The following is a 13,098-nucleotide window of genomic DNA, read 5'->3' as shown; positions in this document are numbered from 1 at the left end:
AATTTTTTTTTTCAATGAAGCTCTCTTGCTCTGCCCTCTAAAACAGAGTCTGTTTCTTCCACAGGATCAGGGTTATGATCTTACTTTATATTTGCTGTTGTCAGATCCAGAGGAACTCAAATGGATCTGAGCTCTTACAAACTTGACCCTGTACCTAGAACTGTGAGACAAGCAGTCTATAGGTGCTCAAGTCACCATGCCACCCTTTACAACCTCAGACACATTTTCACATATAGGAGCAGAATACCTCCCCTTTGCACAATGGCCACATATCCCCCCAAGGTAATCAGCACATATGGCCCAATAACTATGGGGACTATAAAACAGAAGGTTTGAGAGTAGAATTATCCCAGAAATTCCAGGACATATATCAGAGTTGTTAAGTGGTAGGCCCTGTAGTAGATCTTCTTCTGTAAGCTATCACGTGAAATCTTTACAAGTATATAAAGTAGATTGATCATCCTCTTATAAGTCATGAGAGAACTGAATCTCATAGTGAACGTGTGTGATATATTCAAGCAAATGTACTAATTATCACTTCCAGGTTGAGTTGTTTGTTCCCCCCACCACGATGTCATGCTGCCTCTCTCATGAGTTAGGGCTATACAACACATAGATTCTTTATATAAGTAATGATATTCCAGGAGTGAACGTATGGATAAAAGACTGGGATGGGCACTATGGTCCTATTGGTCTTCTTAAGTATAAAATTTCTAGATGGGGAGCAAATACTTTTAACAATTGTAAGACTCATGGTAGAACTGAGGATTATGTCATGGCTCTATTTGTTCTAAGAGTAAAACAATCAAAACAATTAATTTTTTTTTCATTAAAAGAAGTTTACTATCCCATCCAAATATTTTGTGATATGACTTGTTCCCCAGGGAATGATCTGAGATTAACAACCTTTAGTTTTTCAAACTGATCTGAAACTTTTCTGCCTTGTGCAAGTATGATAGCCATATGGGACAGAAGTTTGGAGGCATTTTACAGATGATATTTTTATATAAACTCTTAGATAAACTCTGTTTTGATCCATTTTATCGGCTTTTACCCTAGGACAGAAATGTTAATGGAGAACCCAAGAAAGGAAAAAGGAAATGTCAGTTGAGGACATTTATGACTGACTTTGAATCAGAATACTAATAGTCCCACCCAGAAGCTTCACATTAGAATAAGGTCATAGGTTTTGGGAAGTAACTAGGAATTGACTTGAGAGCCAAGGAATGGTGGAAGCCGTCCTGGCTAGCGATCCCAGATGCTTGGATGGCTGTGGGACCAGAAGTATTTTGGGAGACAGATATGTCCCTCTTCACCTTTCCTTTTATTTCCCCTCTATCCTTGCCACACTCGTATAGGCAGCATACTACTGCTTTTTGGATACTGACTTCAGATAACATACCTAAACATGTGAGTGAGAGCATTGTTATTATATGCAGAATTTTGCTGACTTGTGGCCACATCTGGAATTTTGACCTCTTTAGATGTAAATTTTCACAGAATTTTCCAGAGTGATGTGTATGAGTGAGTTCTAACCATCATAGCAGAATGGCTACTTTGTGGTGACTTACTGAACAGACACATTCCAGTAAGATCCACATTTGTACCAGAGCAGAAGACCAGCTGCTATCTTTTCTTCTCAACAAAGGACTCTTGTGTTTGAACAAAAACTATGCATTATATGCCCAGCAGCAGAAGGGAGTCTGAGCAGTGATGTCAAAGTATACCATGATGTCACCACAATTCACAAAGAATTACAGTTAATGCCATGTGAAGTGAGGCCAAATTCAACACTTTCCCTCTTGGGCACTTCACAGTCTAAGAGACAGAAGCAAGGCTGGAGGTCACGCCTTTGTATAATTTTGTTTCGCGTTCTCCAGACACCCTAATTTTGGAAGCAGGGGAGAGAAGAAGACAGCCTGTTAAAGAAAAGTCCACTGACCATGTGCCGAGAATGAATTCTAGTCTATGTCTATACTAGGATAATTCTTAGAATTTCTACTGAAGACTACTAGACAAACAAATTTAACCAAAGCAATATGCGAAAAAGTCCATGTTTTTAGCAATAAATTTACACCACAATTTGGCCAGACCCTGAAATAAATAAGAAAGGAGAAAAATAAATTAGATCAGGAGCACCTAAGAAACATAATAAATGTTGGAAATAAGACTTAGTCATTCTCTTTTTCCATTTCAGGGTATGTTTACCCAGCCATTAAGTAGATTAAATTCTTGATCTCAAGAAAGGCAGTGCTGGAAAAACACTTAAAAATATTTGCAATCTAATAAATTCACTGCTCCTTCTATCAGCTGTCTCATACCCCTAACATTGACATCATTTTCTTCCATTTGCTTAATAATATAAAGAGTTAAACATCAGAGAACCAGTGGCAATCCCCCAGCATCTCTAGAACTGCAAGCATAAGCAAGCTAATAAGGAGCACAGGACAATATCTCTAGCTCAAATGGTAGAGAAGATAGAAATAAGACGCTTAAAAAACAGCACCTGGTCACATCTTATTGCAAGGAGTCCTCCTTTAGCCTTTAACCACAGAGGTGGTTAAAGTCCCTACCCTTTGATGAGAGTGTGGATGGGTAGGTTGGAGGTAGAGAAGGACTATGGTTCTGATCCAGCCAGATGACCAGCCAAAGGGCTAGAGCCCACACAGAGTAATGGGAGGAGTCAGGCCTAGCACTGTCCAAGCTAAAGTCCCTTTGGAAAAGCCAAAAATCAGGTGCTCAGGAGATCAAGTACAAAGTAAGCTTCCAGGTCCAGAGTTGATGTCAAAGCTAGGACGTGAAGCCTAGAGCACTGTGCCTAGTGGATAAAGAGGGAGACTCACTTGAAAATAATAAGCATTTATACCTTAAGGCAATTTTGGAGCAGTGCATGAAGGACTTGAAACACAGTAGGCAAAGTGACAAGTGGAAATCAAAGTAGAAGTTGTAGTACTATAAAATGATGCATCCATGGAGATATTTTTCTTTTTTGACCGAGAGCTCTTTTTTGATCTTTGGAACTAGTGGCAGAGAGTTTAAGTAGTATAAACTGTTATTATGTTCTAGGGTGGGATAAGGAGGAAAATTCTTTGAAACATAATCTATCTCTCTCCCCACTAGCCGTGCCTATATACAGAATTCATTCATTCATTCATTCATTCATTCAACAAATTTTTATTCATTGTTTGTTATATTATTAGACACTGGAAACTTGTGGTATTATATTCTAGGAGGAGATAGAAAATAAACAATAAACCTAATAAGCAAATTATATTATAAAAGAAGTGCCATAGGATGAAAAAAAAAAAAAAGAACAGTGTGGAACATGGGTCTGGGATGCAGCTTTAAATAGTCTGATCAAAGTAGAGCTTATTGAGAAGATGAAAGTTAACAGCAAAGCTTAAAGGAGGCTTTAGTGGTGTCTATGAGAGAATATTCCAGGGGCACTTGGGTGGTTCAGTTGGTTGAGCACCCAGCTCTTGATTTCAGTTCAGGTCATGATCCCAGGGTCATGGGATCAAGTCTTTCATGAGGCTCTGCCGTGAGTATGGAGCCTGCTTAAGATTCTCTCTCTCTTCCCCTTTTCCTGTCTCCCCTACTTATACTCTCTCTGATTAAAAAAAAAAAAAAAAAGAAAGAAAGAAAAAGAATGTTCCATCCAGAGGTGCTATCCTAAGACAAGAAAGTGCTATTTTTGAAGAACAACAAGAAGAGTGAGCCAGAGGGAGATAAAGTCACAGAGGTAACTCAGATGGTAAAGGATCTTGTGGGCCATTGGAAGGACTCTGGTGAATCCAAGAGGAAATTGGGTAGGCCTACCTACCAGTGATTGGTAAACTCAGAGGAGAAACTGTTATGTATTGGGAAGCTCCCTTTGGAAAATCTTCTGGAGCAAATGGAATTAATGCCTTCACATAAATTTTTTGCCCACATTGTGGTGTATTAGAGCATAGGACAGCTACACCTCATACATTTGGCCTGATAACCTGTAGGTATTTACCAGTGTTTCTCTGTGACATGTGTGCATCGCTGTTGAAAAAAAAAACCCAACAAATTTCTTTTTAAATCAATTCAATTGCTGCCTCAAAAAAGGAATCCTTCCCATTGAAAATATATTTTCAAAGCTACTGAAGGCAAAGATCCCACTTTTTCTTGATGCTCAATCTCAGTACTTAGAGCTGTAGGCTGATGTTGCTCTTGGCAACAAGTTGTGGCCGACAGACATGTTCATCCTCATTCTTCCTGTCTCCTCACTGCCCTTCTAACCCCCAAGAGGAACACAACACATCATGGAATAGAGGAATCACTCACTGATGACATAATGCTACTCAGCTTGGATTTCAACTCTGGCAACATCAATTCCCAGTAATGTGACCTTGGACAAGTTGTCAGACCTTCCTGAGTCTCAGTTTTATTTTTGTAAAATAGACATAATTTTAAGTAATTTTCAGGGATATTACAAGAATTAAATAATGTTAACTAGATTTATGGTGGTGATAATTTTGGAATATATATAAATATTAAGTCATTATGTTTTATACCTGAAACTAATGTTACATACCAATTATATCTCAATTTTTAGAAAAGAATTAAGTGAGAAGATATATATGGCAAATGTTTGGCAAACACTAGCTTACTCTCTCCTGTCTAGGTGGGTTTCCCTTCTTTCTCTACCTCCATACCCCTATGACCTTTAGTCTTAGAGATCTTACTCCTTTTCTGTTCTCAACTATTTTGAGGAAATTATCTGATTAAACCCATTCACCCTAGATTGGACTATGCCTACTACTTCTGTGTATTCCCCACAGCACCATAACAGCCAGCATAATGCCTTATGCTCAGTTGGTTTGGTTTAATTTAAGTATAATCAACAACTTCATGTGTTAGTCCTCCCAAGGGTATTTGAACAACAAACAAAGGACTCAACCAGTGGTTCCCAACTTTGTAACACAAAGGTGTTCTTTATTATTTTTTTCCTATGGGCCTTGTGTTTTGGAAGTTTCCATCTACTCAAAACACTGCATGTATTAACTAATAATTTGTTTTCCCATTTTATGACTTAAATACCTGAGTATAAGTAAAAAAAAAAAATAAATGCAGTAAAGATCTGGATTCAGCTTATTTGTGTAATGAGATGGTTGGGGGCTTGGGGGGCCTTATATGCTTTTATTGCAGTAAATGTATTTCCATTAGGCCTTGAAAATACTAAACATAGCTCATGGACCACTATTAGCACCTTTGTGAATGGTCAGGGATTTTGTTTTCTCATATTAGGGAGGTGTGAAGCACAAGTGTAGATGGAGAGCGTACCTTCCCATTTACTTCCTATATGTGTTTCCAAGTCACATGTACAGATGAAGCCACCTATCCATCCCTGTGCATATGTCCTGCTCTGGTGGCAGTGGTCTTGATAAGAATAGTCAACTTTGTTATCACCATTCACCATTGTCATAATAAATATTATATTGTGTGTGTTTCCATGGTTCATAGAGATCCTACTATAACCTATAGTCGGAAATCCCAAGCTGGAATTGTGGTTTTGTTAGTCACCATCTTTGTTACCTTGGGGAAGTTGTTTAGCTTATATGAACCTCAGTGTTATAATCTGTACTTGAAATCATTCAAATCTTAAGGAAGTGTTAATTTTTTTTCTAAGCCAAACAGTATCCAGCTTTATTAAAGATACTTTCCGTAAACAATCATGGTATTGCAGGCAGGAAATGGGCAGATGGTCATTAACAGTATACAACAACTTTCAAACTCCATTTTTCAATGGACTACCAAAATCAGAATGCCACTGTAAAACCCAATGAAGTCTTCATTTGATGCTCTGAACAGGGAAAGTTTAGAGTGAAGGTTAACATTTCACGCTTAGCATATTGCTTAACAACTTTTCACAAGCTGACCCTGACTTTCGGGAAATGAAAATGGCAGAATTATCAATCTGAAGATCCACAAGCTAAAAAAAGAACTCTTTTAAGGGACTGGGAACCATTTCTTAGGCTCAGATTTCAGTAGGTCTTTGGGTTTAAGGGAGTCAAGTTGAAGGCAGAGAGGGAGATAAGGACAAAAAAATGAATTTTAGTTTTTCCACACCACAAAATATCTGTGCCAAGATGGCTAATGTGTGTCAACATCAAGGAATCTCTTCTCCTGGGAACCAAGAGGAATTTTCTCAAAACTAGAAGAGACAGTTTTTTCCCCTCATATCAATCTAGCTTCCAGGATATTCTATTAGTGACGTATGCCCTTCCCCCCAAACAACAATGAATGTTCTGTGTGCTAATAACATAGCTTTAAAAAAAATTCTGCATTTTTATAATACTTGATTAAAAATAGTATTTCAAATTGTATGATCACCAAAGTATACATTTATCAAAAATGCACACACTTCACTTGACATCTCTGGCACCTTTAACTTTCTGCGCCTCTTCTGTTTTGGCATCTCCGTTTTCTGCAGGGTTATTCCCATCCTTGCCAACATCAGCTTTCCCCCTTTTCCCTTTTGGTACCTTCTACCCCTTCTTTGCAAGGACCTTTTTGGTCTTGGGCTCTGGCTTTGGAGGAGTAGGTTTAGTAGATCACCTTAGATTTTCTCTGGGACTCATCCTTTACCTTGGCTTTATCTCCATTAGCATCCCCATCAGCCTATCCCTTGACCATGGTGGCAATGGCAGCAGGGCACAGGCATTGGACACGGGGATGCAGCAGCACACGGACTTTGGTGGGTCCAGGGTCTCTCCTTCTTCACACTGTTCAAGAAGGTTATTTTTAAGAGAAAGATTTGTGTTGAATCATCCAAATGATAGTCAGCTGGTTCATTTTTCTGGCTCTGGAATAGTAAATTGGTGTAGTCTCCTCCAATGATAGTCATACTCTATTGGATTTGACCTTCTAGAGTACAATGTCACTGAAGATTTGGGGCCACATAAAATCTCAGTGGCAAAGAGTGCTACAGTTGATTAGCAATGTCTGTCATGGGTCCTGGCAGGAAAAATAGATGCACGTGTACCATATTTTTGCCAGCCCAGCCCTAAGTGGTATGAAGTCTATTCTTAGATGAAGTCTATCCATTAAAATGCTGTGTACCTAGATGATTTGTTTTGGCTTCTGAAAATTTGCTTTTACCAAATGTTCCCTGACCACTAGAGTTCATCAAAGGTAATTAAAGAGCCAGTTCTTTGAAAGGTCTTATATTTATTTGTTCAGTTGTTATTGGGACATTATTACATGGCACTCTCTTTCAGAAAACCACAGTAAATGTGTATCTAGGATTTCAGTACTTTGAGTAGTTATGGTTCTCCTCAGCCAGTTTGTCATTCATTCATTACATAAATATTTATTAAGTGTCTACTACAAGGAACACATTATCCTTTACATTTTCTAGAAGATCCAGTAATGTTGTAACTCTTGCAATTGCTCATATTTTCCTCTCTTCTAGGAAGCTCATTTTCAGACATGTAACCCACATCTAGCCAATGTGTACAACCTCAGTATGCATTCTGTGTAGTTCTCTCATTTCTGGCTTTAATTCATCTTTCTTACTTATTTTTCTGCTTGCCCCATATTCCCATGTGTACTTGTATTTATTTTATTGTCTTGAATTATATACATATATCTATACATATATGTATACATATATGTATATATATGTGTGTTTATATATGTATGTATATTTGCTGTAGATATTTTTGTAAAAAGGTAAAGCATAAACAAATCAATCAATATCTAAATATTTTGAAGGTGAAGTTGGAGATTACAATATCTTTCCTATTAGTGTAAATAGTAAATGAGTTATAAGTATGTAAGAGCTCACTCTTCCCCATAAAGTTCTATCTGAATTAAATAATTATAAATAAAAGCAGCTGTGATCAGATTTGCACAGTTAAATTTTCCATATTTGTCTTTCCTTGTGCTGAAAATAAAGGGATTTAAAAGTTTCTTACCTCATGGTGTTGGATCAAGAAAAGCTTGACATCACTGGCTCAGTATTTGATGCTAGAAGTTGAGGTCCTTATGGGAAACCATTTGAATTGGGGCCAGCAGTGAACCCATCTAAGCACGTCAGTTTGGGGCATGGTATCAGCTTATAGATAGTGTTTATTTACATTCTCCAAATTATTCAGATGATAATCTTTCTTTTTCCTGTGGCTCCTAGTGAAGACATTTTATTATACATATTTCAGTGTCTAGAGAATTCCAGTCTTGTGGTCTGTCTGTTCACTCACTATTAGCTCTGTAAAATAAAGGGAGAGACCCCTATCAGCACACTCTATAGCCCTGATGCCTAAAATTGGCATGACGTGCTTCAAGTCTGTAAGCCAATTCGGATTGGATAGTATCACCCGAGTTTTTGTTTAAGGAGGGTTTTCTGCCCCCCCCCCCCCCGAGTAAACCCTGAAGGAGAAGGAAGAAGAATCAGCAGTGGTAAGTGTGTATGTTCTACTTAAACGTAGGATGGAGGACTGCACGTCTGTGCTTGTACATACGTACGTGAGTGTGAAAAGGGTACAATCAGGACAGAAAAGCAAAAGTTGATGACTGGCTAATGGTGTTTAAACCACAAAAATATCTTGGAGCCTTTCACTTTTTATGTCACCTGAGATAAAATTTTGTTACAAAAAAAAAAAAAAGAGGGAGAGAGAGAGAGAGAGCGTAACATTGTGCAGTCATTTCAGATGCAGAGAATAGACTGCTGTATCAAGTTGATACCTAGTAGCAGAATACGAATAAAATACATTAGGCCAGGGGCGCCTGGGTGGCTCAGTCAGTTGGGTGACCAACTTCGGCACAGGTCATGATGTCACGGTTTGTGAGTTCAAGCCCCATGTCAGGCTCTGTGCTGATAGCTAGGAGCCTGGAGCCTGCTTCGGATTCTGTGCCTCCCTCTCTCTCTGTTCCTCCTCTGCTTGTACTCTGTCTCTCTCTCAAAAATAAATAAAGTAAAAAAAAAATACATTAGGCCAAAATATTCAGTTAGTGTTCCACCCTTTATAAAAATATTCTGCGTAGTTGCCAAAGTTATGAGTGGTCACTATCTCACTTTAATGTTTTGTCCAGAATGGGGTGGTCCTGGGAACTCAGTGACCTGAACATTGCCTTCTATGACACTTCACTAATAATGAGCATAGGTGCACTTGGGAAATAGTCTCTTAAAAATACTAGCCCTTTACTGTAATTCTTGTGCATGCATCAGGACAGAAGCTTAAGTTTGACCTGTAGTTGTCATTTATGATGTGTCTGTTCTTCTGTGTACACAGATACAAACAAGCACACATACACACATACATGTGCATTTTTGTCTATGTGTGTGCTATCAACGACTGCAGTCTAAAGCTGCCTATCTGTAATCTACAGTGCCTTCATTAACAAACCATTATGTTTGCTATGTGTTTCATTGATTCACCAGCATTCACTGTGCATGTCAAATGTCAAATGCTGTGCCATACAGCAGAAGCACAAAGATTAATTAATGAAACACAGCCTCGCAAATTGCCCATGATCTGGTATGGAAACAGACATATTAATAGATTAAGCTCAATATAAGTTATACAACTACTTGAATTGGGTGTATATAAAAGAAACCCCAAAGTAATAATGGCTTAAGCACATAAAGGATTTACTCTCTCACAAAAAAAAAAAAAGAAGTCAACTCGTCATCAGTCCAAGGGGAGTTCAAGAACCAAGCTCTTTCTTTCTGTTCTGCCATCCTTACTGCAAGGCTCCCATTCTTAGTATTGTCTCATTTTTCAAGATAGCAACTGGAGACAACAGGAAGGAAGGAGAGTGTTAGAGGGCAGGAGGGGCTATCTAAGTCAGCTGCTTTTTTTTTTAATTTTTTAATGTTTATTCATTTTTGAGAGAGAGAGAGAGAGCACAAGCTGGAGAGGGGCAGAGAGAGAAAGAGAGGGAGACACAGAATCCGAAGCAGGCTCCAGGTTCTGAGCTGTCAGCACAGAGCCCAATGCGGGGCTTGATCTCACGAATCGTGAGATCATGACCTGAGCCTAAGGAGGACACTTAACTGATTGAACCACCCAGGTGCCCTAATCAGCTTCTTTCAAGTAGACTTCCCAGAAGTCCCACACAACACTTTCACTTTTATTTCACTATTTACAAGTTGGTCACACAGCCAATGAAAAATATATTCTTTTAACTGGATATATTGCTACCCCCAAATAAAATTGAAGTTCTGTTACTGAGAAAAATAGGGAAGATGGGTGTTGGGTGGCAACCAATAATCTCTGCTACGTGGAGGTATGAACAAATGGCCTCATAGAGGATGCATAGAGGAATAAAGCCATTAGCTCTGGAACCTAAAAAAGGCTTTTTTGAAGAGGAGACACTTAATTTGAAATTTGAAGAATGAATAGGATTCTTCTAAATTAAGAATTTAAGAAGAGCACTCTAGGCAGAAATAATAGTATGTGCAAAGACACAGAGAGATCTGTCATTATAACTGCCAAATAAGCTCATTTCTGTATATTTCTTTTTTCTCTGTTATTAATGATATCCCTCAGGGTAATAGTTTAACTAATTTTTAATTAATCTAACAGTTATTCCAGATCAATAGATTGAGGCAGACTGAGATATGTCAATAATGATTTTTTTTTGATATAACTGCAAACAGTTTTCCACTTGGACCAAAATAAGAACATTTTATCTGATGCTAAAATATTCCACGTTTTAAAAATAATTGAGTTAGAATATTTTGGCACTTTAAACAGGAATTGATACAAAGTAGGGAAAAGTGTGTCAGGGAGATGTTTGTCTTTTCAATTCTGAAGTTAAACAAAGCCCAGTTCGAACTCACTTGGTTCATATTCTGATGCCCATAAATCCACTTAACATCTGGTTAAGTTAGCCTTAACGTATGTCACCTTCTATTTAGATGCTCCTATTAGACTGTTACTTTGGATCTGTGAAGCTAGATTGTTCTTTTCTTAAAATGGCTTTGGAGGCATAAGAAATCTTTAGGATTAGAGAGAGATTTTCATGGTAATCTCCTATTTGGCTCTTTAGGTACATGAGAGACTGCTAAAATTTTTCCAGAGAAAGTTAAATATGTTGAGGAACCTGAAATTTATTTAGTTTAAAGAGTAAACCCAGTTATTTTTGAGACACCTGAGAGTGTAAATTCCCACGCCCACTGCCTATCACCCTTCCATAGTGCTGAGTATCTTGTAAGATTAGGGTCATCTCTTTCCAACCCTAAGGAACAGATGAATCAATGGTTCTTTGAATACTGCCTAAATTAAGACTGCCTTGTTTTTCCAAAGGATTCAGCCCTATTCAGGCAATCAGATGGTTTAGTCTTCTGACATTTTTGCTTTTGTTTTTGTTTTTTGCCGACTTTGGTTTTGAATTACTTTCTAACTAGCTAGTTACTGCACATGACTGACGTGCAGTAAATCTCACAGCAGCACTCCCCTTTCGTCTAGTTAACTCTGGCATCTCATTCATATCCCAGCTCAGAAGACTCTTCTTCAGGAAGACCTCTGACCTCCCTAACCAGATCAAATTCTCCATATTTTATGTTCTCAGGGTATCACGTATCTGCGTTTTATAGTTTGAATCACGATTATCATTTTACATTTTTTGTGTGTGATGCTTTGAGTAATATGTTCCTCCACTACTAGACTCTAAGTCCCGTGGGGGTAGGCCCTTATGTGCTTAAATCACCATTGGATTTTGCTCCTATCACAGTGCCTGGCCCATAGCAGGTCTTGGTCATTGTTGGCTAAATGATTAAATGATTTTTTTTTGTTTTTTGTAAATAAGTTACTTCTGGACTCCCATTTCACACTGCGCTCAGAATACAACTCAGCTCCTATGTGGATTCGTCTACAGAAAGTTTTTGAAAATAATTTTACTGCAGCTCCATAGAAACATACCAATGAAGTCGTAGACCAGCATGTGCTGGCTCTGCAGGGATGAAGCTTGGGTGAATTCTGACGTGGCCTCACTGCAACCTGTGAACATATTGAGGTGAATTGCAGCCTGACCACAGTGAACCCCTAGGACAGAGCCAAACCACCTTTGCTCCCCACATAAGGCTAAGCAGTGTGTTTTCCTGACAACTTTGTATTTCAAACAATGTACAATTGTTGAAGGAGTTACTGCCTTGTCATCTATTTTAAAAGTTTCCTGTATATGTATGATGTGTATAAAAATACACATTACGGCATTTTAAAATGCAGCACATGTGTAATGCATTGCTACATAATTGTATTTCTCAAACCTTTGCCTAAACGTGTGTTTGCAATTATTAATTAAAGGTACAAAAGGAAAATCAAGCCTCAAAGAAAGGTCATATTAACAGTCAGATTTTTGAAGGACGAAATGGATTGTGGAGACTTTCTGGAGAGAAGCCCCTTCCAATGTCCCTACAGTTTTCATTTGACTTTTGTCAAAGACAATAGTTGAAATCATTTGGAAGTGAAATAAGTCTTTTGATATTAGCTCTAACTAGAACTATAGAAATACAACCTGATACAGTTTGGATTTGAATTTTTTAACTTGAACACTGGAGAGGAAAGAAAGAATAAAAGTACAAATGAGTTTGTCCATATACTTGATTAAGTGCTTGTGATTTTGTTAAGCCTGATTTGGACTAAGCATAAATGTTTTGTTAGATGTGTTTAGAACTCAGCTACTTACTAGCAAAGTAACCTTGGCAAGATTCATGGCTTCAGCTATAAAACGGAGAGATACCTTGCCTAATTGTTCTCAGAATTAACAAGATACTTGTGCCTGGTACAGGACATGGCCAGGCAAAAAGGGCCTCAGTATTAGTTCTATCTGCTGCCTTCCACATCAACCCTCCTCTCCTACCACACATACATACAATGATCTTGCCTCTGTCAGATGATTCTGTGATTGCCTCTTAGTTGTGCTATAGAAAGGGAAGTATTTTCATTATCATTCAGCAAATATCTATTAAGGGCTTATATTTTGCCAGTATTCTTCTAGTGGCTTGGAATACATCAATGTACTCCAATGGACCCCATATATAAAACCCCTTCCCTTACACAGCTTACAGCCTAAGGAACATATGGAACATGAAAATAATTCTTGGAACTTTTCCTGCTACAGTTA

At 38.1% G+C, this 13,098-nt stretch overlaps 1 protein-coding gene and 1 pseudogene across 9 annotated transcripts in view; one reads left to right on the top strand and one right to left on the bottom strand.

Moving 5' to 3' along the window:
- The window catches only part of ADAMTSL1 (ADAMTS like 1), an 872,819-nt gene that overhangs the window by 610,960 nt on the left and 248,761 nt on the right, over positions 1-13,098 (top strand). The gene's annotated exons all lie outside the window — the stretch shown is intronic.
- On the bottom strand, positions 5,593-6,663 carry LOC106969764 (non-histone chromosomal protein HMG-17-like; annotated as a pseudogene).

The sequence above is a fragment of the Acinonyx jubatus genome, chromosome D4 (assembly GCF_027475565.1).
Source record: "Acinonyx jubatus isolate Ajub_Pintada_27869175 chromosome D4, VMU_Ajub_asm_v1.0, whole genome shotgun sequence".
NCBI lineage: Eukaryota > Metazoa > Chordata > Mammalia > Carnivora > Felidae > Acinonyx > Acinonyx jubatus.
The sequence above is the reverse complement of the archived record's forward strand: the minus strand, read 5'-3'. Positions and strand labels throughout refer to the sequence as shown.